This window comes from Hylobates moloch, unplaced genomic scaffold (genome assembly GCF_009828535.3).
Source record: "Hylobates moloch isolate HMO894 unplaced genomic scaffold, HMol_V3 SCAFFOLD_10, whole genome shotgun sequence".
NCBI lineage: Eukaryota > Metazoa > Chordata > Mammalia > Primates > Hylobatidae > Hylobates > Hylobates moloch.
The window spans coordinates 87,049,568-87,073,436 of record NW_026652285.1 but is presented as its reverse complement, the minus strand read 5'-3'; positions in this window follow the sequence as shown (position 1 = coordinate 87,073,436).

Genomic DNA, 23,869 nt, shown 5'->3' with positions numbered 1-23,869 from the left:
GGCAAGAAAAACAAGGCTGCAACTGAAATATGTGCCATTTCTGTCTAAATGAATCACTGGCCCTTTCAAGGTGAAAGAAATCTGGTGTAGTCGGCCGGGCACGGTGTCTCACGCCTGTAATCCCAGCACTTTGGAAGGCCGAGGTGGACGGATCACGAGGCCAAGAGATTGAGACCATCCTGGCCACAGTGAAACCCCATCTCTACTAAAAACACAAAACATTAGCTGGGCGTGATGGCGGGCACCTGTAGTCCCAGATACTCAGGAGGCTGAGGCAGGAGAATGGCATGAACCTGGGAGACAGAGCTTGCAGTGAGCCGAGATCGTGCCGCTGCACTCCAGCCTGGGCAACACAGTGAGACTCTGTCTCAAAAAAAAAAAACATCCAATGTAGTCAATGTGCCATCAGTTGGAGAATTAGTATCATCGAGGGATGGTGCCATGTCTGAGACTCAGTATTGTTCTCTTTCGCTAGCAGGTTGAACATTGAGCAATGGCTGTAGCTTGATTCATCTTGGTAAGCAGAAGCTATGCAATTGGACTTGTTTATAGCTTCCTTCCCTGCCACCATGGTTACTTCTATCATAAACCCATTGTGCCAGCATTGAAGTGGCTAGTGACAGGCTATTGACACCAACCTCCTGAGTCAATTCATCTACTTGGTTTTACATGTAATACAAAAATCTTCTTATTTCCTGCCATCACCATAGTTTCAGCCTCATGATTCCACTCCATGTTTATCTCCCAGTGTTTCTCCTTCCTGGCCCCTAGCCAACTATCCAAGCCATTCCTACTGCCCATGAGTCTATACATATTTGAAACTTGAGTCACTTCTCTTTCCGTTAAAAAGTGGATGACAGGTATTCAAAGCTCTTCCCAGTGAGAGGCCTTTCCCTCACCGCTGTTTTCTAAGGCCATTCCTGGGTAAGGGTATAATGCAGTTGTTGTCCATCTTAGCTTGCTTCTGTGTAACAAGCCACCCATCAGTAAAGCAAGCTGAGGTTTTTACTTCTTTCCTGAACTTATCATAAGAGACTTCCTCATCACCATCCACCTGCCCTTATGCATCCATAGGTGTAAACTAAGGGAGAGATGCTAATGCAATGAAGGTAGATGGCATGGGGATCTGAGTCACATGTTTCTGTAGCTTATGTGTAGGTAGACTCAGGCCTTAGTACTTATTATCCCACACTTACTACTTCTGCCTTACAATGGATTGCTACTGGGTCCACACAACCTTATAACTTGATGAGTCTGACAGAAATCAGGACCTCATTTCATGATGACAGTGCTGGCCACAAGGTCACTTGACCCACGGTAAAGTGTACTCTCTACATGGGCTTCCAAGTAGAAAAACAGGAACTGTCTTTCTAGGAGTGTAATTCTCCATTGCAAATGGCATAGTTGTGCTACACTATGATTCGCCTATGAAGTTTGCCATTTTCCTGCCATGTCTCCAATACTATAAAGCCTGCCGCGGTTTATGGTCCAAGCATCAGGGCCTCTTGCACCAAAATCTAGACCTGCTGTAGAGCACTTTCTAGCTGCAAGCTCCCCTCAAACCCAGAAGCCTTTTGTATCAGTCAATAGTAATATTCCTAGTGTGGAATATACTGCCTCCGAAACCCAAAGAGGGCAGATATGCTTCCTTCTTTGTGGTGGGAAGTATGAGATAAAATCATTCTAACTATATTTTGGAGGGAATGTCTGAGCATACTCAAGAAATTAGACCCCTAAGAACTTTGATGTAGTAGGCCTATGAATCCTCATAGGATTTATCTCCTACTCCCTGAAGCGCATGTCTTATCAGCCCCTCTAGTGTACTTAACAGTTCTTGCTTATATCGCCCAATTATCATGATATCATAAATACACCAGTGTGATATTTTTTCTAATGTCCAGATGGTTCAGATTTCCTCAGACTTACATTATGACAGAGGTCAAAAGAGTTAACATAGCCCTGAAGCAAGACTAAACATATACTGCTGTATGCTCCAAGTGAATACAAACTGCATTTCATTCCCTTTTCTAACAGGAATGGAAAAGAACACGTTTGTCATACCAGTGGCTACACGCCATATATCAGACCTTGTTAATTTATTCTATTAAACATGCAACACCTTGTACAACAGCTGAAATAAAGTTTCCTACTATGCTGAGTTTGTAGTACTGTGTGTCATTTTCCAGAAACCACCTGGATTTTGTAGGGAACCACCTGATGAATTAATGCAGATATGATGGAGACCACCAAACCTGTGTCCTTTAGGTCTTTAAGGGTGACATTGATCTCTGTCACTCCCTACAACATGCAATATAGTTTCAATTATTCAGTTGAAACTAGAAAGCATTTTGAATGAAATGATAATGAAACACAACATATCAAAACTTGAGGGAAGCAGCTATCACAGTGCTTAAAGGTAGAAGATTAATTTTTAATTTTTTTCTTTTCTAATGTTAACATTTATAGATAAAATTCTAAGTTACAGTTCAAAATATTTTCTAGTTTCCTTTGTATCATCTTTTTGGACCCATGGATTGTTTAGAAATGTGTCATTTTTTGGACAAAAAAATGATAATTTGGGTATTATCATTTTGTTTTTGATTTCTAATTTAATTCTACTATTGATACATAATATGCTCTTACACTGCCTGATTTTAGTTCTTTTAAATTTATTGAGAATTATTTCATGATCCAATGTACAGTCTACCTTAGTACATGTTTCATGAGCTCTTCAAAGAATGTGAATTCCACAGTTGTTGAGTGGAGAGTTCTATTATCAATGTCAATTAGATTAATTTGGTTAATATTGTTCAATTCTTCTATAATTGATGATTTTCTGTCTTTTTTTGTCAACTACTTGAAAAGGAATGTTGGAGACCACAAAAATAATTGTGAATTTGTCTAATTCTTCTTCAAGTTGTGTTCATTTTTGTTTCATGTATTTTAAAGCTCTGTTAATTGGGTACAAATTAGGATGGTTATGTTTTCTTGATGTTCACATCATTATAAAGCATCCCTCTTTAGTCCTGATAATATTCCTTCCTTTGAATTCTACTTTACCTGATATTAATATGTCCAGTCCACCTTTCTTATGATTATTGGTATGTGCATATTGTATCTTTTTCAGTACTTTTCATTTTAACTTATCTACATATTTATAAATAGTTTCCTTATAAGGAGCATATAGTTGGTCTTACATTTTATCCAGTCTGAAATCTCTGCCTTTTAATGGGAGCATTTAGACTATTTATACTCAATATAATTATTGACATAATTGGGTTTAAATTTATCTTTTTGTTATGTGTTTTGCATTTATCCCATATGCTCTTTCTTCCCCTTTTTCTTTTTTCCTACCTCTTTTTGGATTAATTGTGTATTTTCTATCATTCTATTTTAAATCCACTATTGACTTATATGCTACAATTTTTTGCTTATTTCTGTGTTTACTAAGGTTCATAACAAGCATCTTAATTTTATCACAGTCTACTTTCAATTAACATTATATCACTTCACATATAAATTTAAAACCTTGCAACAGTATTCACTTCCTAATATACTTTAAGCTATATTATAAAATTTATTCTTACATAGGTTAAAATTCTCAATACATTGGTATGATTTTTGCTTTAAACAATCAATTATTTTTAAGAACTATATAAATTTAACAAATAAAAAAGTATTTTATATTTACCATGTCTGGAGCTTTTTATTTTTGTGTGTAGATCCAAGTTTTCATCACTTATTTTTCTTCCATTTAAGGACTTACATTTTTAAAAAACATTTCTTGTTATGCAGGTCTCCTAGCCACAAATTTTCTGGTTTTTTTTTTTTCCAGAAAAAAAATTTATTTTGCCTTTAATTTTGAATAATGTTTTGGTCAGATATACAATTTTAAGTTTATAACTTCTTTCTTTTAGCACTTTAAAGATGTGTCTCCATTCTTCTGAAATACACAGTTTCTGAGGGGAAATTAAATTTGTATATTTGTTTCTTTATACATATTTTTTCTATTTTTAAGGTTTTTCTCTTCACTTGTTTTCAGGAATTTAATTAATATGGGTTTTTGTGTGGCTTTCTTTGTGTTATTTCAGCTTGAGGTTTATTGAGTATCTTGGATCTGTGAATTTATATTTTTTATGAAATTCACAAAATTCCTAGTCATTGTCCTTCAAATATTAATGTTTATATAAGTAGTTAACATTTGATAAATATATATTTTAAATCGGCAGCAAAAATATGCATATACATGTTATAAATTAAGTGGTTTGGAATAATGAGTTATCCTTTTTTGTTTTTTTTTTTTTTTGAGACGGAATATCGCTCTGTCACCCAGGCTAGAGTGCAGTGGCGCCATCTCGGCTCACTGCAAGCTCCGCCTCCCGGGTTCACGCCATTCTCCTGCCTCAGCCTCTCCGAGTAGCTGGGACTACAGGTGCTCGCCACCACGCCCGGCTAATTTTTTTGTATTTTTTAGTAGAGACGGGGTTTCACCGTGGTCTTGATCTCCTGACCTCTTGATCTGCCCGCCTCGGCCTCCCAAAGTGCTGGGATTACAAGCGTGAGCCACCGCGCCCGGCGAGCTATCCCTTTTTTCAAAAGAAAATTAGATCTTTTCCTCACTCCATTCACAGAAATGAATTGGTTTTATATTAACAACCTCATGTAAAAAATGGAAATGTAAAAGTTTTCAGTGAAAATAAAAGGATTGGTTTAGACACTTAGTATAAAATATTCAAGTTGTTGATCAAGCAAACCCTATATTTCTGCAAAAATTAACTAGTGGCCAACTAGGTAGGCACTCCCTGATCATCACCCAAAATCAAATCTACCATACATGATTTTGAAGTTTATGGTAGGCAAGCCCAAAATATTTTTGTTAGCTGTTCTTGAAAGAAAAATTATGAAAGTTGTGTACTCCTTTCTTTTTTTTTTTTTTTTGAGACTGTGTCATTCTGTCACCCTGGCTGGCATGCAGTGGTGCAATAATAGCTCACGGCAGCCTCAACCTCTTGGGCTCAAGTGATCCTTCTGCTTCAGCCTCCCAAGTAGCTGGGTCTACAGGCATATGCAACCATGCCCAGCTAATTTTTAAGTCTTTTGTAGAGACAAGATTTCACTATGTTGCCCAAGTTGGCCTCAAACTCCTGGCCTCAAACAATCCTCCTAACTCTGCCTCCCAATGCTGGAATTACAGGAGTGAGCCAATGTGCCCAGCCCTCTTTTGAAAATGTTCCCATGTATTAAGTTCAGCTACAACAATTTGTAAACCAAAAATAAGAGTGTTTTAAACAAAACAGAAATATATCTGTCTCTCATGCTTATATAAACATACACAGTTAAAAGCCTGCCTAGAGGCTTGACTATTGTCAGATAACCTAGACACCATGCTTCTCATTGTACTGCCATTCTCGACATGTAACTCCATTTTATGGTCCAAGTTCCAAATATCTTACCCATTTATCCATTTTATCTTAGTCAGCCAGAAGGAGAAATTGGAAGGAGAAAATTATGTCCTCTCACTCTAAGATTTCCTGGAAAAAACAAAAAAAGTCAACATTGGTCCTATTTACATCCCATTGGTCAGAATTGAGCACATCTAGCTGCAAGGAAGTCTGGGAAATGAAGTTTGTTTTGGGCTATGGTATCTGGGTGAGTCTAGGTGGTGCATTATTGAGGAAGAAGTGAAGAACATATACCGGGGGACAAGCAGCCTTTCTGCATTATTTGTTCTTTCTTTCAACAAAATTGTTTGGCTCCCTATCTACAAGACACTAGTGATGGCCCCTAAGATGTAGGATGAACAAGCATACAGCCCACCCCCACCTGAATCTTACAGTCTAGTGAATGCATAAAAGTTGAGTAACTAAGAACACATATCTTCTGTACCATTTCTGCAGCTTATTTTCAACCAGTTCTTTGTGGACATTCTGTTTAATCCCTATAAATGAGCAATGCTATCGTTAAGCCTCTACCTAGAACTTCACATTACATTAGGCACTCAGTATTATCCTTGAGTCTTAAAAGAAAACTTCAGAGATCATTTAGTTGTTTGTGGTTAAGAAAACTGAGGTCCAGGGACAAAGGGATTTACCCAAGGTCCCTCCTTTAATCTCTTTGTTGTCAATGACTCAGATATCTGTCTGCAATCACTACAGAGTGTCAGGACCTTAAATTTCAAGAAGTAAAAGCTGAGCTTTCCTCAGGATTACCCAACTGTATATGAGTCATAGGGAAAAACCCCTGGGGACAGCCATCAACCAATCTGCTGTTTCAACAATGCAGCTTGCTAAATATTCTATTATAATTTCTCATTATGCAATGGGAACAGAGCCCACCCAGACTGCTGAAATACCTCTTGAGCCGACCTCTGTGCCTAGAAAGAAACCAGTTAGTTGGACATGCTAGATTTAATTCCCTACTCTAACACTTATTAGCTGTGTGTCCTTGAGCACATTGCTTAACCCAGCCAAGTTTTAAATTTCTTATCTCTAACTTGGGGAATGTGGATGAAAAGAGTTAAACTCTGTAAAATACTTGAAGAGATTTATTCCGAGCCAAATATGAGTGACCATGGCCTATGACACAGCCCTTAGGAGGTCCTGAGAATATGTGCCCAAGGTGGGTAGGGTGCAGCTTGGTTTTATACATTTTAGGGAGGCATAAGACATCAATCAAATACGTTTCCGAAATACATTGGTTTGGTTCACAAAGGCAGGACAGACAAATCAAAGGGCAGGGGAGGCGGGGCTTCCAGGCTACAGGTAAATTTAAACATTTTCTGATTGACAATTGGTTGAGCTTGTCTAAAGACCTGGGATCAATAGAAAGGAAATGTTTGGGTTAAGATAAAAGATTGTGGAGACCAAGGTTCTTTTAAAGTCATATAGTAGCTGCCCTTAGAGACAACAGATGACAAATGTTTTTTATTCAGATCTTTAAAAGGTGCTAGACTCTTACTTAATCTCTTCAGGATTGGGAGGGCCTGGAAGAAAAATATCTAGCTATGTTAATAGAGATTCTTTACAGATGCATGTTTTCCGCTACAAAGGACAGCTTTGCAGGACCATTTCAAAAAATGGCAAACAAACAAAGTAAAATATGTTTACTTCCTTGTCACATAATGTTATGCCAGAATCATATTGGAAGGTAAGTCACGATATATAGGGTTAAATAAAATCCATCTGATGAGAATTTATGGTTTGTAGGGCATAACTCCACAGATTCCTTAGATAGGAATTTGGGCAAGATAAAAAAAACCAGAGCCTAGTCCTTAGGATGATTACCCCTGTGCTATAGTACCAAAAGGATCAAGTGAAATATCATAAATAATAAGTTTAGTACAATAGCATACCTGTAAATGTTATTTTCATTCACTTACATTCATGCATCATTGCTTCCAGGGAAACTTCCTTCTCAAAAACTATTTTGATTTATTCAACTACTTATAATCCCTCAATGGCTCCCAATCACTTACAGGAGAAACTCCAAATCCATTGGCATAATTTTCAATTTCTTCTTTTTTTTACAAAAAAAAAAAAAAAAGGTGGGCCAGGTGCAGTGGCTCACGCCTGTGATCCCAGCACTTTGAGAGGCTGAGGCAGGCAGATCACGAGGTCAAGAGATCGAAACTATCCTGGCCAACATGGTAAAACCCCGTCTCTACTAAAAATACAAAAATTAACTGGGCATGGTGGTGCACACCGTAGTACCAGCTACTTGGGAGGCTGAGGCAGGAGAATCGCTCGAACCCGGGAGGCAGAAGTTGCAGTGAGCCAAGATCATGCCATTGCACTCCAGCCTGGTGACAGCGGGAGACTCCATCTCAAAAAAAAAAAAGGAGATTTGGCAAATCGAAGATGGAACTAAAACATAAGTCAATTGACTCCTGTTCTACTAATCCCTGAAAAATAACTATAGTGAAACGTAGAAAGTTCTACAAGAGGCATTAATACAGGACACTAGGGTAAAAAGGGGAGTGTTGTTTGTCATAAGGTTGCTTACATTTTCTTAGCCATTCAGTTTCAGAGACTGAAATACATCCTGAAAGATTTACTGTAGTTATTTCTAGATGCAGAGTTGTAAGTGATTTTTAATAATTTTGTTGTCATTTTGAGTATTTTCCAATTTTTCTTTTTTTTTTTTTTTTTTTTTTAATTTTTGTAGAGACAGGGTCTTGCTTGGTTGCCCAGACTGGTCTCAAACTCCTGGCTTCAAGCAATCCTCCTGCCTTGGCCTCCCAAAGTGCTGTGGTTACAGGCATGAGCCATCACATTCAGCCCCAATTTTTCAACAGTAAAACACTTCTTACTAGTCTAATAAAATAAAATACAATAATGGTAATAACATGTGCTTGTAACTTGAAGATTATCCCCAGCAGAGGAAATAATTAAGAGTCAGGTTCGTGAATGAAGTCCGGGAGATTTAATGACAAGATAACCCCAGTGGTCTGTGGGGCCATAAGTGAGCATATATGACACAGAGACTCACCACCAGGTTATGCCGTCTCAAGTCTCAAGGTCATTTTTCTTTTTCTGAGACTGGGTGGCTACATCTTGAGGCAGGACCTGCAATTGAAAGGCAGTCTTCAGCTCTGATACAAGCAGTCATGCTCCAGCCAAATATGTCTCATTTAAACTGCAGTAGACCAATAATTGTTTGTTTTGTTTTGTTTTTGTTTGTTTGCTTGTTTTCTTAAGAGCTTTATGGAAACATAACTCACATACCATACAATTCACCCATTTATTCTTACATTTCATATAAACGGATTCATACAATATGTGGTCCTTTGTGACTGGCTTCTTTCACTTAGCATAATATAATGTTTTTAACATTTGTTAAACATTAACATTAACATGATATTTGGCCATTATAGAAAATGCTGCTAGGAACATTTATGTACAATTGTTTTTGTTGGATACATGTTTTCATTTCATTAAGAATACACCTAGTTATGTATCTCCCCTCTTTTTCCTTTCCAATGGAAATAGTTATTTTGGTTCTGTGGTCTCTGTATATTAGGTGTATGAGGAGGGGAGCATAGAAAATCCTTCCTTTTAGTTTACAAATTACCAGAGTGAGAGAAGGCACATCCAGATCTAGTAAAGAGGCCACCTAGCATCCCCTAGTCTACTTTGGACTTTCAGCTGATTCCAGAGGTTGTATGAACTGTTGTGTTTTCTCTCTGTCTTGGGGTGGCATGATTGTCTTTTGCATGTAAGAAGGTCAGTGAACTAAATATTTGCTGACAAGAATAGCAGACTTTGGTCACTATTAATGTTTTCCACCAACGATTTCCAATTCTCCTACCAGAAACATTGCACTTCCTCATCCTCTTGAAATTGAGTGTGACTATGTGACTTACTATGACTAGAAATGTGAGTGAAAGTGACTCTTCTGACTTCCAAGACAGTGTACTATTTATACTCCTTTTTTCTTCTGCTGCTACATACATAAGACTTCCATGAGGAAAACTTTAAAACAATAATAGATACAGAAGAGCTGAAAAATGGAAATATTCTAAAAACTTATATAGAGGAATAAAGGTCCATGAATATTTAAGTCAACTTAAAAAAAGAGTAGTAAATAAAGGGGATTTCCCCTACTAGATATGACATGCTATAAAGCCGTAGTAATTAAAAGAAAATAGAATTGGCATGAGAAAAGATAAATAGACAAATCAAACAGAATAGAGAGTTTAGAAATACTCTAATTTAGAGTCTATATATTAAGCCTTCAAATGTACATGAAGTCTATTTAGAATCTAGTCTATATTTAGAGATAGATTCTAAATAGACTTCATGTACATTTGAAGGCTTAATATATAACAAAGGTGACACCATACATCAATGGGAAAGAGTAGTTTCTAGCAGATGATGTTGGGAAATATCAGCCCACTGTGCTGACCCTGGGCCTCTTTGACCCCAAATACACTTCTTGCCCTCCTCTACTTTCTATCACAGGCTGCAGGCTACAGGCTACATTCCTAGTCTCTCCTGTCACCTGCCCTTCATCCAGTAAGGCCAATGGGAGGCAATGGAGAAGACTGCAGAGAAAGAGGAAGAAATAATCCAGGGTATTCTCTCCTACTCTTCATGCATTTGATGACATTTATGGCAGCAGCGGCATCTCTTTTTTCATTTCCATTCCCTCCAAAAACTCCTGCATGGATTCCAATTCCACCAAGTAGTCCCAAGTTCCAGTAACATTGGCTCCTCCTGTTCTTTATTATTAAGCCTAAGAGTGATAGTGGCTTCTTGCTGTTGCTAAGGTCTGGGTTGCCTCAGCATCTCCTGGTTAACTCACCAGATCTACCATCATTCATGTAACAAAGTCCCTGCATTGAATGTCTTTTGTTGTAAACACTAAAAATGGCATGCATTTTTCTGGGTAGGTCTGACTGACATACTTACTATGTGGAGAAAAATACATCTGAATCCCCACCTAACATCACATGCAAAAGGTGGACTCTAAAAGAATTAAAAATCTAAATATGAAGGCTAAAACTATAGTTAGTAGGAGAAAATACGGAAAAATGTCTTTGTAACCTAGGTATGGAAAAGCTAAAAATTCCAAAAGCACAAACCATAAAAAATTGGCAAATTTGATTATATTGTAACTAAGGATTTTTGTTTAATGAACAAGATAATGAAAGTTGAAGAAGACAAAGTTAACAAATAGATGAGTGATTGAAAAAATACATCTTTAAGGTCTAAAGTCAACAAGAGCTTAATATCTAAAATATACAAGAAAATTTTGCAAATCAGGAAGAAACAGATAGCTGTCCCAATATTAATAGAAATATGGTAACAGGATATAAACAGTCAATTTACAGATGAGAAAGCCTCAAAAGCTAACAAGTTTATGAAGAGGTGTTCAAAATCATTAGCAATTACAGAAGTGCAAATGATATTTTGGACCCAGAGAAAATGACATTTGCACTAGCCAAAAATCTAAAACTGTGTGAAAAAAACTAGATTAGCAGCAATGTGGAATATCATGGCCACCATTTCCACGGTGGACCACCCAGAAGGCAGCCATCCTAGAGGACAAACTGTCAATATTTAGCCTCATTCCATATGCACATAGCAGCAATCTTTCTCCAGGGTATATAACACAAGCAATTCTCACATAGGTTAATCAGAGGACATTCTTGGGGATGTCTATTGCTATATTTCTTTTTTTGGAGCGAGTGCTGGGGAGTCAAGGGAGAGATGGAAAATAACTTTGACAACCATGCCTGGAAGAATGAGTAGGTAAAAATCAGTAAAGCCACATCATAAAATATCATAAAATATCAGGCATGAGTTCAAAGAAATGGCTTAGATTACTTTCATAGCAACATAGATGGATCTTTAAAAAAACATTTCCCTTGGCTGGGCATGGTGGCTCACGCCGGTAATCCCAGCACTTTGGGAGGCCAAGGCAAGCAGATCAATTGAGGTCAGGAGTTCGAGATCAGCCTGGCTGACATGACAAAACCCCATCTCTTTGTATTTAACTAAAAATTCAAAAAAAATTAGCCAGGCGTGGTGGCAGACACCCACTGCAGGAAGTCAGGGACCTCGAACAGAGGGACCGGCTGGAGCCGCAGCAGAGGAACATAAATTGTGAAGATTTCATGGACATTTAGCAGTTCCTGAATAATACTTTTATAATTTCTTACGCCTGCCTTACTTTAATCTCTTAATCCTGTTACCTTCGTAAGCTGAGGATGTACGTCACCTCGGGACCACTATGATAATTGTGTTAACTGTAAAAATTGATTGTAAAACATGTGTGTTTGAACAATATGAAATCAGTGCACCTTGAAAAAGAACAGAATAACAACGATTTTTAGGGAAAAAGGGAAGACAACCATAAGGTCTGACTGCCTGCAGGGTCGGGCAAAAAGAGCCATATTTTTTTTCTTCTTGCAGAGAGCCTATAAACGGATGTGCAAGTAGGGAAGATATTGCTAAATTCATTTCCTAGCAAGGAATATTAATATTAATACTCTGGGAAAGGAATTCATTCCTGGGGGGAGGTCTATAAATGGCTGCTCTGGGAATGTCTGTCCTACGCTTTTGAGATAAGGACTGAGATACGCCCTGATCTCCTGCAGTACCCTCAGGTTTACTAGGATTGGGAAACTCCATCCTGGTAAATTTTTGGTCAGACCGATTCTCTGCTCTTGAATCCTGTCTTCTATTAAGATATCAAGACAATATGTGCACCACTGAACCTAGACCCTTATCAGAAGTTCTGCATTTTGCCCTTTGTCCTGTTTCCTCAGAAGCATGTGATCTTTGTTCTGCTTTTTGCCCTTTGAAGCATGTGATCTACTCCCTGTTTTTACACCCCCTCCCCTTTTAAAACCTTTAATAAAAAACTTGCTGATTTAAGGCTCAGGTGGGCATCACAGTCCTACCAATATGTGATGTCACCCCCACCAGCCCAGCTGTAAAATTCCTCTCTTTGTACTCTTAGTCTTTATTTCTCAGCCGGCCGACACTTATGGAAAATAGAAAGAACCTACGTTGAAATATTGGGGGTGGGTTCCCCCGATAGGCGCCTGTAATCCCAGCTACTGCAGAGGCTGAGGTGGGAGAATCGCTTGAACCCGGGAGGCGGATGTTGCAGTGAACCAAGAACGCGTCACTGCACTCCAGCCTGGGCGACAAGAGTGGAACTCCATGTAAAAAAAAAACAATGCCATTGATGAAAAAAATTAAAAATGAGAATGGATTACATTTATGAAGATTCAAAATAGATGCACATAAAATAATATGCATTGTGACAGAACACATACAAAGAAAGAGAGGGACATAAGCAAAGCAGCATCTTTCAGGCCTCCCTCCCTCCCTCCCATGCTCCCTACACATCTATACTTTCCATGCCAACAATACTGAACTGTTTGTAGTTCCACAAACTCAGCATGTCTTTTCTCTACCATCTGCCTCTATATGCACTGTTCGTTCCTCCAACCTTCCCATCTAGTTCAATGAGGGATGGGCACACTGAATCTTTCTTATTGGGGAATCATCTGAGCTCACAGCTTCTTATTTGGAACACAGTAGTTGCTCAGTAAATATTGCTGACTTTAAACTCAGCTTGGACACCCTCTGCAGGCCTCTCTTGCGCCACAAACCCCTTCCATTCTCCCTCAATCTTTTTGTGAAAATAGCTACAGATTGTTAGAAGATTGTACCTTCTAAAATCTCAGCATTATGCTACTAATCTGGAAGGCACACACTTGGAGGCCAACATTCTGGGAGCTCAAGATGGGAAGAAGACTAAAGTGTAAAGTTTCCATATGTTGACTTTCATTTAATTCCCCAACCATTTTCTATAAAGTACCCCTTCTTCCAACTGTGCCTGGTGTCCACCAGTCCAGAGCTCTTCTGATTCACTGCCTTCTGAGAGTAAACCTCCAGCTACATGCCAGGGCAAAGGAGAAGACATCACCTGATGTAGTGGGTAGGATGGACCTAGAAGTTCTCTTGCTCTTTATACAGATTCTCAGTCACTCCTCCTTTTAGGCCCAATTTTACCTCATTCAGAAGTTCCAGAATCCAGAACCTTTCTGGGGCTCTGGTGTGCAAATCCCCTCGCTCTCCAGCTGCTGCTGCTTACAACTCAGAATTCTCAGGTCTACGGAAGCCGGTTGGAACAGTTGCCTACCTGCTTTCTTATTTGCAATATTCTTATCATCCCTTCTACCCTTTTGTCCTTGAGGGTTTATGCTGCACACTATGCCAAAAGTTTAGTTGCTAGCATTGTGTTGTTATTTAAGAGGGGGCAAGGATAAATGAATTTGTTTAATACATCATCTTTAACCAAAAGCTGCCTATTTTCAGACATTTAAAAATTATTAAAAATGTCTTCCTTTGAGGGAGGCAAAATTGGCAGGTTGAAAACATCTACCTCCTATTCTTGTTTTGACACACAGATTTCTGATATTAGAGAACACCTTGATGTCCCCCTCACACTTTGATTCCCTTTCTTCTCCAGGCTGTAGACAAGCTCCCCTCCAGTACTTATTAAAATTATTGTATTTGTAACCAATGGAAAATATACCTGGAAAATATGTGAAAAGTGGGGTTGGGATGAGGATGGAAGGAGGTGGGTGCATTGGAAGAATACAGAGAGCTCAGTTACCTTCTCCTAGGTCAGTGGTTCTCAAGGCTCACTCCCTAGATAAGCAGCATCAGCATCACCTGGGAACTTATTGAAATGAAACTTCTCAAGCTCCACCCTAGACCTGCTGGGTCAGACACACTGGTGATGGGATCCAGAACTCTATTTTAACAAGGAGATTCTGATGCACACTCCTGTTTGAGAACAACTGCCTTAGAATCAACTGTGGCCAGGGGCACAAGGAGATAACGAGGAAATCTGGCCACTGCATTACAGGGGTCATTACATGAGAAGAAACAACTATAAACAGGAGAGCCAATGAGTTGATATGAATTACACTTCTATCCCCTAGTAATTAATGGTATTCCTATGGAAGAAATAGCTAACTTCAGAGTGGTCTTTGTTAAAAAATGATTACTTTCCATTTATATTTTAATCTTAGGGTTTTACTTGCTTTCTCTACATCCTGTATATGAGTGTCTGTGCTAAGAGAGCGAAACGAGATCTAGAATATCCTCACCATTTTGTACCCATGGTGCTACTCATAATTACAGGCTTGACAACAGCTTTGTGCTGCAGGTGTTGCTGATGGCCTTCCAAAGAGCTTTGGAAGTTAATGCTTTAGACTTAATCTCAGGAGTTAATGTTTCAGGGTCTTTTAACCAAGAGGCAATCTACAATAAAGATAGTCAATCTCCAACCCTTGGTTTGACTTCATTCCACCCTTAGGAAATACAGAGGGGAATGCACCCCAAAGAAAACTTTCAACATTGATACTTGAGCTACTGTGATTCAGAAAAGTTTTTGAAAAGTTTCAACAGAAGGGTTGAAAAGTCAGGAATAGTACATAACCCATTTTTTTCCACAGAGACATGTTCTCTCAACCCCATCCAACTTTCCCAGAGTGCCTCTAAGACTCTAATAAACTAAAGATCCAATATCTTGAAATGAAAATCATGGTTTCAATTTTAGGGTCTACCGTGTGCCCAGCAACGTACAAAGCTTTTACGTGTATTATCACAATTCGCCTAAACTTTATGTTTCTGTGTTTTATACTCCATTTAAATATGAAGTGAGGACTCAGGTTAAACACCTTGACCAAGGCCACACAGCTAGTAAATCAGGATTAAACCCATATCTATCTGCCTGTAACATCCATGATCTTAACCACCCACCACACTGTCTTAGCATAGAATTGCCTCCTCTGTGAAGGATTTCCACCACCCCAAATCCAAGTCAGTCACTTATTATTCTCTGCTGCTATTTGTTTACTTGTCTGTCTCTCCTGCAAGACTATGAGCTCTGGGAAAGCAAGATTGGCTTGATTTCTTGCCTTGCTAGCACCTAGGAAAGGGCCAAACACAAAGGATATATTGAGTAGTTGTTTATTAAATCAAACAGTAAATGAAAGGGTGGGCAGATAAATGAATGGATGAATAGATGGGTTTCAAAGAGAAGTTACAGCAGCAAATACATAACTCTAGTACCCATAGATCAAGTGTTAATTAGGGGAAAACCAAAAATATTCATCTGCAAACAATGGCACCTACATCCACTGTCTCTTACCTTTGCCATGTCTTTCATATCTCTGCCAATTTTGTGTTTGCTACCTCCCCTTTTTTTCCTTCCCTTCCTTTTCCCTCTCTCCCTTCCCTTTAAATACCAGTAATATAGAACTGAAATCATATGTGTAATATTTTCGTTTGTTGTAATTTATGATTCAGATATAAATAATGTTTCCTCATTCTTAATTTCAAAATCCAGTGCATGGAACATTTTTGTAATGTCTAAAAATAAGATCCAAAACACAAACACCCACAATTGTCTCTCTTGATTTAACAATATACAGTAAATTGATTTTTTTCTTTTATCTTTGGTGAGTCAGTGACCGCCAAAAGGAAAAAAAAAATTATCCAATCTTGTCCAATGATAGGAAGTAAGAAGATTTCAGCACCTACTAAGTGCCAGTCTGTGTGTGTGTGTGTGTGTGTGTGTGTGTGTGTGTGTGTGTGTCCTCCATCTTCTTATTTGCATTTATAGGGAGACAACTAAGGCTCAGAGGTTATGTAACTGTCCCACTGTTACCCAGGAAGGAAGAGGAGAAGGTAGGATTCAAACTCAGGACCCATGATTAGTTCTCTCGCATGAAATTAAAGACATCATATGGTAGAACAAACAAAGAGAAAATGTGCCTAGTTGAAAACAAAAACCTAGGATTAAGGAACGCTTTTTCAAGGAGAGCACCAAGGTTACTAGAACACGGTTTTGTAATCATGGGTGCAGAGCTTGCATGCTGACATTTCCTATGATTCAGCTCTGCCGTCCTACTCGGCTCTTTACGAAATTAAACCACATTTTAGAAAAGGAAACAATATCAGACTGATAATAATTTCTGTTTAAAATCAGATAATTTAAAACAAAGGTGAAAACCAGTGGAATGACATAGATTTTTATCTCACCTGCTAGTCACAGAAATGTTGAGTGTGAAAAACTTTGAATTCCAAATTCCAAAAATAAAACTTTCTTTGCTGGCTCCGGAGGTTTCTCATATTGTTTCACAACCTACATGCCCACGCCCCCACTCTCATGGCGTCTGCTTCCTCTTCCTCCCCCAGCCCATGCCATGAACCCAAAGGCATGCAACAGGGAGGGGATCTAGGGGAGAGAAGAGCCCAGGAGCCCTTCCCTGTAAGGGCACTTCTGAAAATCCCCAAACACCACTTCACCAAAATTCTCTCAGGCTGCTCTGGGCTGAGCAAGAGTGGAAGAAACTAGGCAGGATGTCAGCCGTGCTTATGTTCTCAGAATTGCTACTTGGCCACAGTTTTCTCTGGCTTGAACCATAGCAGTGGGCAGAATGGAAAGTGTATGAAAAGAAAGTGCAACTGATGGTCTTGGAGAAGTCCTCAGAGTGAAAGCAGGAGGCGCCTGTGGGAGACTTCAGCCCTCACTAAAGCCAAATGGGCCTAGCCAAGCTGCCTGGCCCAAGGTACCAGGTCCTACCCCCCTGTCCAGATTTTGGGGGATTCTTGGAGCATCAGTATTCTCCCCTCATACCTCATTAGCTTTCAATTGCATTTTGCACCTTCATTCTTAAGAAGTCACTTGCCTTGTTAAATGTGAGTATTCCTCAAGGCCAATGCTAAGTCTCTGTTCTTCTGGCTGCATCACAACAAAGTTGTAGAGTCAGAACACTATTGTGGTTGAGCATGAGGCATGAGTTTAGCCAGATCTGACTTCCAGTGTGGGCCCTGCCAATTATCAGCTTTATGACCTTAAGCAAGTAATCATCTTTCTTCATGTCATTCTCTTCTTGAATTTCTCTGCAAGACAACTCTCTAACCTGTTTTCATTTCCTACCTCTGATATAGCCAACTGCCTGCTAAACATTTCCACTTGGACGTTCCTTTATTGCCTCAAATATGACAAATAAAAACCATTATCTACTCTCTCCCATCCCCCAAAATCTTTCATATTCTTTCTTTCTGCTAAGACAACCATCATGTTTTGTTCTATTTTGCTTTTGAGATGGGGTTTCACTGTTGTCCAGGCTGGAGTGCAGTGGTGTGATCACTGCTCACTGCAGCCTCCACTTCCCCAGGCTCAAGTGACTCTGCCACCTCAGCCTCCCGAGTAGCTGGGACTACAGGCACGTGCCACTATGTCCTTAACCAGTATTTTTTGTAGAGATAGGATTTCACCATGTTGCCCAGGCTGGTCTGTAACTCCTGGGCTCAGGCAATCTGCCCACCTTGGCCTCCCAAAGAGCTGGGAATACAGGTGTCAGCCACCATGCCCGGATGGAAGCGTTTTTGAGAATCACCTTTAACCTCCTATATTAAATCAGAACCAAAGTCCTGTTGATTTTTCCTCTCTAAACTCTCTGCAATCCCACTCTTCCTTTCTCAAAAGCTCTCGTCGGTTCATAGCATCTTATTTCCTACATGTATACCCTTTTCAAACTAGCCTTCATACCACGACCAGAAAAATTATTTCTGAAATTGCTTTGATCAAAATACCCTACCATCACTACCTCTCCCACCACTGAAAAAATACTAACAAGCTCCCAGCCAGGAAAAAATTCACTCTCCTTGCCCTGAGTACTCAAGGCTCTTCATAAAACAGGATCAGTGTCTCCCAGTATCATCTCCTTGGGCTCCCACCTGAGGCCTCTTCCTCAAACCATTTCACTCAATATGTAGTCCCTCATTTATCAAATATGTGTAGAATACCCACTTTAAGCCAGGTGTGACGATACAGTGGGTGAATAAACAGACACAGCCTCTTCCTAGCAGGAAAGCAGACAGGCTTTAGACCACTAAATACATACATAGGCTGGGTGTCGTGGCTCATGCCTGTAATCCCAGCATTCTGGGAGGCCGAGGCAGGCCAGATTACTTGAGGTCAGGAGTTCGAGAACAGCCTGGGCAACATGGCAAAGTCCCATTTCTACTAAAAGTACAAAAATTATTCAGGTGTGGTGGTGGGTGCCTGTAGTCTCAGCTACTTGGGAGGTTGAGGCATGAGAACTGCTTGAAACTGGGAATTGGACGTTGCAGTGAGTCAAGATTGCACTGCTGTACTCCAGCCAGGGTGACAGAGTAAGACTTCATTTCAAAAAAAGAAAAAACAGATACATATAGACAAATTGTGAACTTTGGTTAAACACAACAGATAGGTCATAGGCAGTTACATCTTTTACTTCTCCCAATAAAATGAACCAAAAAATTATTTCAAGGTATAAATGAACAACAAATTTTAATCAAATTTTGAAAGACAGGGAATAGATACATGAGTAATAATCAACTTTATTGAAAAGTTGAGAAAACGTCAACTTAATGAGCCTGGAGAGGAGAATGTTGAACATAATCATTCTCATGCCCCCTACACATACCTGCAAACCGTGGCTCTTAGAGACCTGATGCCCACAGAGGCAAGGAGCAAGATATGAGGCTGCACATCTGAATGCAGGAAGAGTTAAATCCATAGATTCCCTCCCTTGGCCCCACAGAGCCTGATGGCCACCCCACAGACAGAAGATAGGAGAGCTAGCATCTGGAGAAATCTTTTGAAGAAATTCCAGACTCATGTACATCAGACACAGACTGGGACACAAGTGAGACATGAGATTGAAAATGATCATGCCAGGGTACATGATCATGCATTTCAGAACTCCAGGGATAAAGACATGCTCCTAAAACCTCTCAAAGGGTTGGGGGCAAGGAGAGAAGAAGATCAAGATCATACACAAACAGGAATCAGAATGGCAATCAGTCATCTGCCGGAAATGCTAGAAGTCAGAAAATAACTGAAGAAAGCCTTCAAAATTCTGACAAAATATTTTATCTGGAATACATTACTTAGCTAAGCAATCAAAAGACATAAGAGGAACATATAGACATTTCTAGACATAGAAAGACTCGGAAAATTTACCTCCCATTTACAACCTCTTTTTTAGGAAGTTGCTTGAGAATATCCTCCAGCTAAACCAAGGAATGAAACAAGAAAGAGGAAGTGCAGAGGCCCAAGAAACAAGGGGTCTAAAACAGGAAAACAGGGGGGGGAAGTTCCAGGATGCTAGCAGGGTAGGACACAAAGAGAACCACCAGTACAGACAGCAACGCAGGCAAGGGCTCCAGGACAGGGCTTTGGGAAAGTAAAGCATTACAAAAACATAATATCTGACCTATTTTATCATTTCGATTAGGGGTTGGCAAACTGCAGTCCGTGGACCAAATCCTGCCTACCACCTGTTTTTGTAAATAAAGGTTTTTTGGAACATGGCCAGCCGCCCCCATTCATTTATATATTGTCTGCAGCTCAGTTGCATATTGCCCATGACTTTAACAGCTGAGTTGAGTAGTTGCAACAGAGGCTGTCTGGACCAAAAAGTCTAAAAATATTTACTACGTGATCTTTTATAGAAAGAGTTTGCCAACGCCTCATTTAAAACTGGAGGTGAACAGGCAATTATTAGGAAGTATAAAGTTGGACAAGAAAATATATGATCCTAGTATACTACTTGGACTCTGCAAATAATTTTTGTATAATCATAAAAACATAAACACTGATTTGGATTTATCCAAAAATTGTGAAATGAATATTAAAGCAAGAGGAGAAATGAAGAGATGTATAGAAGATCTAAATTTTCCTTTCATAGCAGAAAATCAGTAGAAGTCTAATATTAATAAATCAGTATATAACAATATAAGCATATTTGCTAGAAATACTGAGGCATGTTATTAGAAGAGATAACTAATACAGTTCCAAGTGATTTCTCTGGACAGCAGGACCAAGTGTGGTATAGATTCATAGGCAGAGCACTGCTGCTTTCATTATAAACCTTCAGCATATTTTTTTAACTTGATAAGGTGGTAGTTAATTTCCAAAAATATTCAATCTCAAAAATTATAAAATATGATAGGTATTATGAAGCCCCAAAACAAGGTACCATGAGAGAGAATAATGGAGGTAGATAAACTATAAGCTTACTTTAGTCTGCAGGGAAGGTGGTTCTAAGAAGATGACATTTAAACTGAGAACTTGAAAGCTAGCCAGTCAGCCAGTTTAGGGGAATGGTCCTCCAGGTAGAAGGACCAGCATGTGCAAAGGCTTGGGTATGACAGTGAGCTCTGTTGGGACTTAAAGTTTCTGAGGTTGTTACGATCAGCTGAAGGGGAGAGTGTGCCTGCAGAAGCCCTCAGGAGCAAACTTGCAAAGACAGCAGGAAAGAGACCATGAAGCATTTGTACCCTATCCAAAAAGCAATGCTGAGTCACTGGATGACGCCATAAACACAAGAATGTGTCGCAAGACTGAGACCAACATTTGGCGTATGTTTCTTCCTTTTAAGATTTTTGCCTATAAACAGATTTCAATCCATAACCTAACAAAAGAAGTTACTGTACTGTCAGAAAGTGGAGCCAGACTGTATGTGTTTCCTTTAGGACGACAAGTCAAGCTTAGACATAAGCCAGCAAGTGGACCTCCCCAATGTCCTTGCTGGATTTGGAAGTGGCTGTGTACTACTCAGGGATTGCCTGCTCTCATCAGCTATGTGACAGCTTCTTCTTCTCAAGTCAACTCCTACTTTGCTCGTTATACATACCCACTACTTTCCCTTAATCCCTCCTGGAATTTTGGATGCAAGATTTCCTACAATCTCTCCTTGGGCTCCTATGGGCCTGTCTTTGACTAAATCCAAAGTCTTGGTCTTGGCCATCACTGCATTGGCTTCCTAAATGCCCTCTTTATCCGCTCCTCATTCTGTTTCAGATGTCTCAATACAGATGAGTCTTTCAAGGAAGGACCCAAGAGATACTCTCTCCCTACCTCCATGAGGAAAGTGGAACCCAGGGAGAGCAGCAAGCTGATAGCAGAATCAGGATCACAATGCAGGTTGCATTGCTTTGCTTGTGAGGAGACCCCTTCAAGACTGCACAAAAGAAGCCATCACATGCCCTTCCTTGGCCAGAAGCCTGGCATAGTGAAATTCCGAGAGGTGGAGTTCCTTTTTTATTTTTTTCTATTAATATACGATTTTCCTCTATTAAAGAAATAGCAATTAATATTTGAGAAAATGTGTTCTAATTACATTTTGCAATCCATGCCCTTGGGTTAAAGTGTACCCAGATGTAATTATTTTTGTGAAATAGCTCTTAACTCTCTGCATATTAAGTCTTGCTTCCTTTAAAAGCAGCAGGATGCCTTCACATCATTGCTGTTGGCATTTTCTTGTCAGAATTACTAAGGATTAATTACAAATTACTTTTATTGCACTGGGAGTAGGCAGCACGGAATCAACAATGTGCCCTAAACATTAATGTAGTCAGTAGTTTTCAGTCATTTTGGTCTCAAAACTCCTTAGTCTTTTAAAAATTGAGGACTCCAAAAAACTTGTGTGCATGTGGCTTTATCTATGAATATTATTAGAAATAAAAACTGAGAAACATTAAAAATCTGTACTTATTAATTTATTTTAAAACAACAGCAATAATCCTGTTACAGTGGGATTAATGGGTTATTGCTATTTTAAAATAAATTAATAGGTAAAGAGTTACAGAAATAGTTTAACATATTTTTATGAAAAAAACATTAAAAATGCTAAGAGCAGCATTGGTTTTAGAGTTTTATAAATCTCTTCTATCTCTGGCTTAATATGAAATAGCTGGATTCTCATACCTGCTTCTTCCTTGAGTCTGTTGCAGATACCATACCTCATGCAACCTCAGAAAAGCTCCACTTACAGGAGAGAATGAGTCTGAAAAAGAACCATAACATGCTGGTATTGCCGTGAAAATAGTTTTGACCTCGTGAGCTCGCTAAAAGTGTTTCAAGGATACTTAAGGGTCTCTGGACCACATTTTGAGAACCACTGGCTAAGTTAAAATAATAAAGCAAAATTAATTTATGTATCCAAACATTATATTTCCATATGAGTGCTTTCATTTAGTCCTCCCAACGAACCAAGGAGGTGATATGTTATATCCAATTACATATGAGAAAGTGTTCCTTAGAAAATTAGTGAAGCAGCTCTTAAACATTTGAATGCATATGCCAGGATTTGGGTGTGGAACTTTTTGTGTGACATCCAGTGGCCAAAGTGATGTCACTCAAAGATGACAGACTTACCTTAGTATTTCACTCTGTCCTTGAATATTCATTTGTAGGTAATTCATTTGGATCCATCATCCAATAGCTTATCTCAATTCTATTTCATCTTCCTATAGTGTAGATGCCTATTGCATGATGCAGGATGTCTTATTTTGTTGTTTCCTATTCCTTATTTGTACCACTTTTAGGGGAGGTGATGTCCTAAACCTGCCATCTGCTGAGCAAAATAATAATCAGCAATAATCCGCTGAGCAAATACCAATTTGCACTTTGCTGAGTGTTGGAGTTGAGGAGGAAGAGGGGGACTGGAAGAAGCAATGAGTGTGGTATAGAGACTGGGGTTGTACAATAAAATGGAATTAGCTTCCAACTCATTTCTTCTACTTACTAACTGTATGACTTGGGCAAGTCAAGGAACTCCACGAACCTCAGTATCCTTATCAGTAAAACAAAGATAACAATGCCATTCTCCCAGGGCTGTTGGGAAGTTCCTATAAAATAATGCATGGAAGGTGCCTACCACTGTGCCTGATACATACTGAGAGCTCTATGGACAGGTGCTGTGATAATGCAGATTATAGTAATGATGATGAAACAATACCCCTGACATTGGCACAGTCAGGTTGATTCAAGGACCCACAGAGGGTCCAGAATCACAGCCAGAAACTATAGCCTCTCCTTTCCTTCTCTCTCTGTATTCCAGCCACAAGAGCCACCTTTCAGACCCTCAATCATGCCAGGCTCCTTCCAGCCTCAGGGTTTTTCTAAATGCTATTCCCTCTGACTGAAAGCACCTAAAACCCTCCATACTCACAGTCACCCAGCTGTTTGCCCTTCAGAGCTCGTAAAAATCACCTCCTCTGAGATGCCTTCTTGGACTACCCAGATCAGTCACACTCCCGTCTCCCTCCATAGGCTTACAGAAAACCCGGTGTTTCTTCATAATATTGTCAGTTAATGAAGCAATTGTATAATTACTTGTTAAATGTCTGCCTTCTCCTTTCTCTCTAACTTCTATCTAGTTAGTTGCAAAGGAAAAGAATGTGATAACAGCCTCTGAGGCCGTCACCTCTACTTCAGGCCACATATATTAAATTTTCTCCTTTTGGATTTGCTGAAAGCACAGATCCCAGGCATAAAC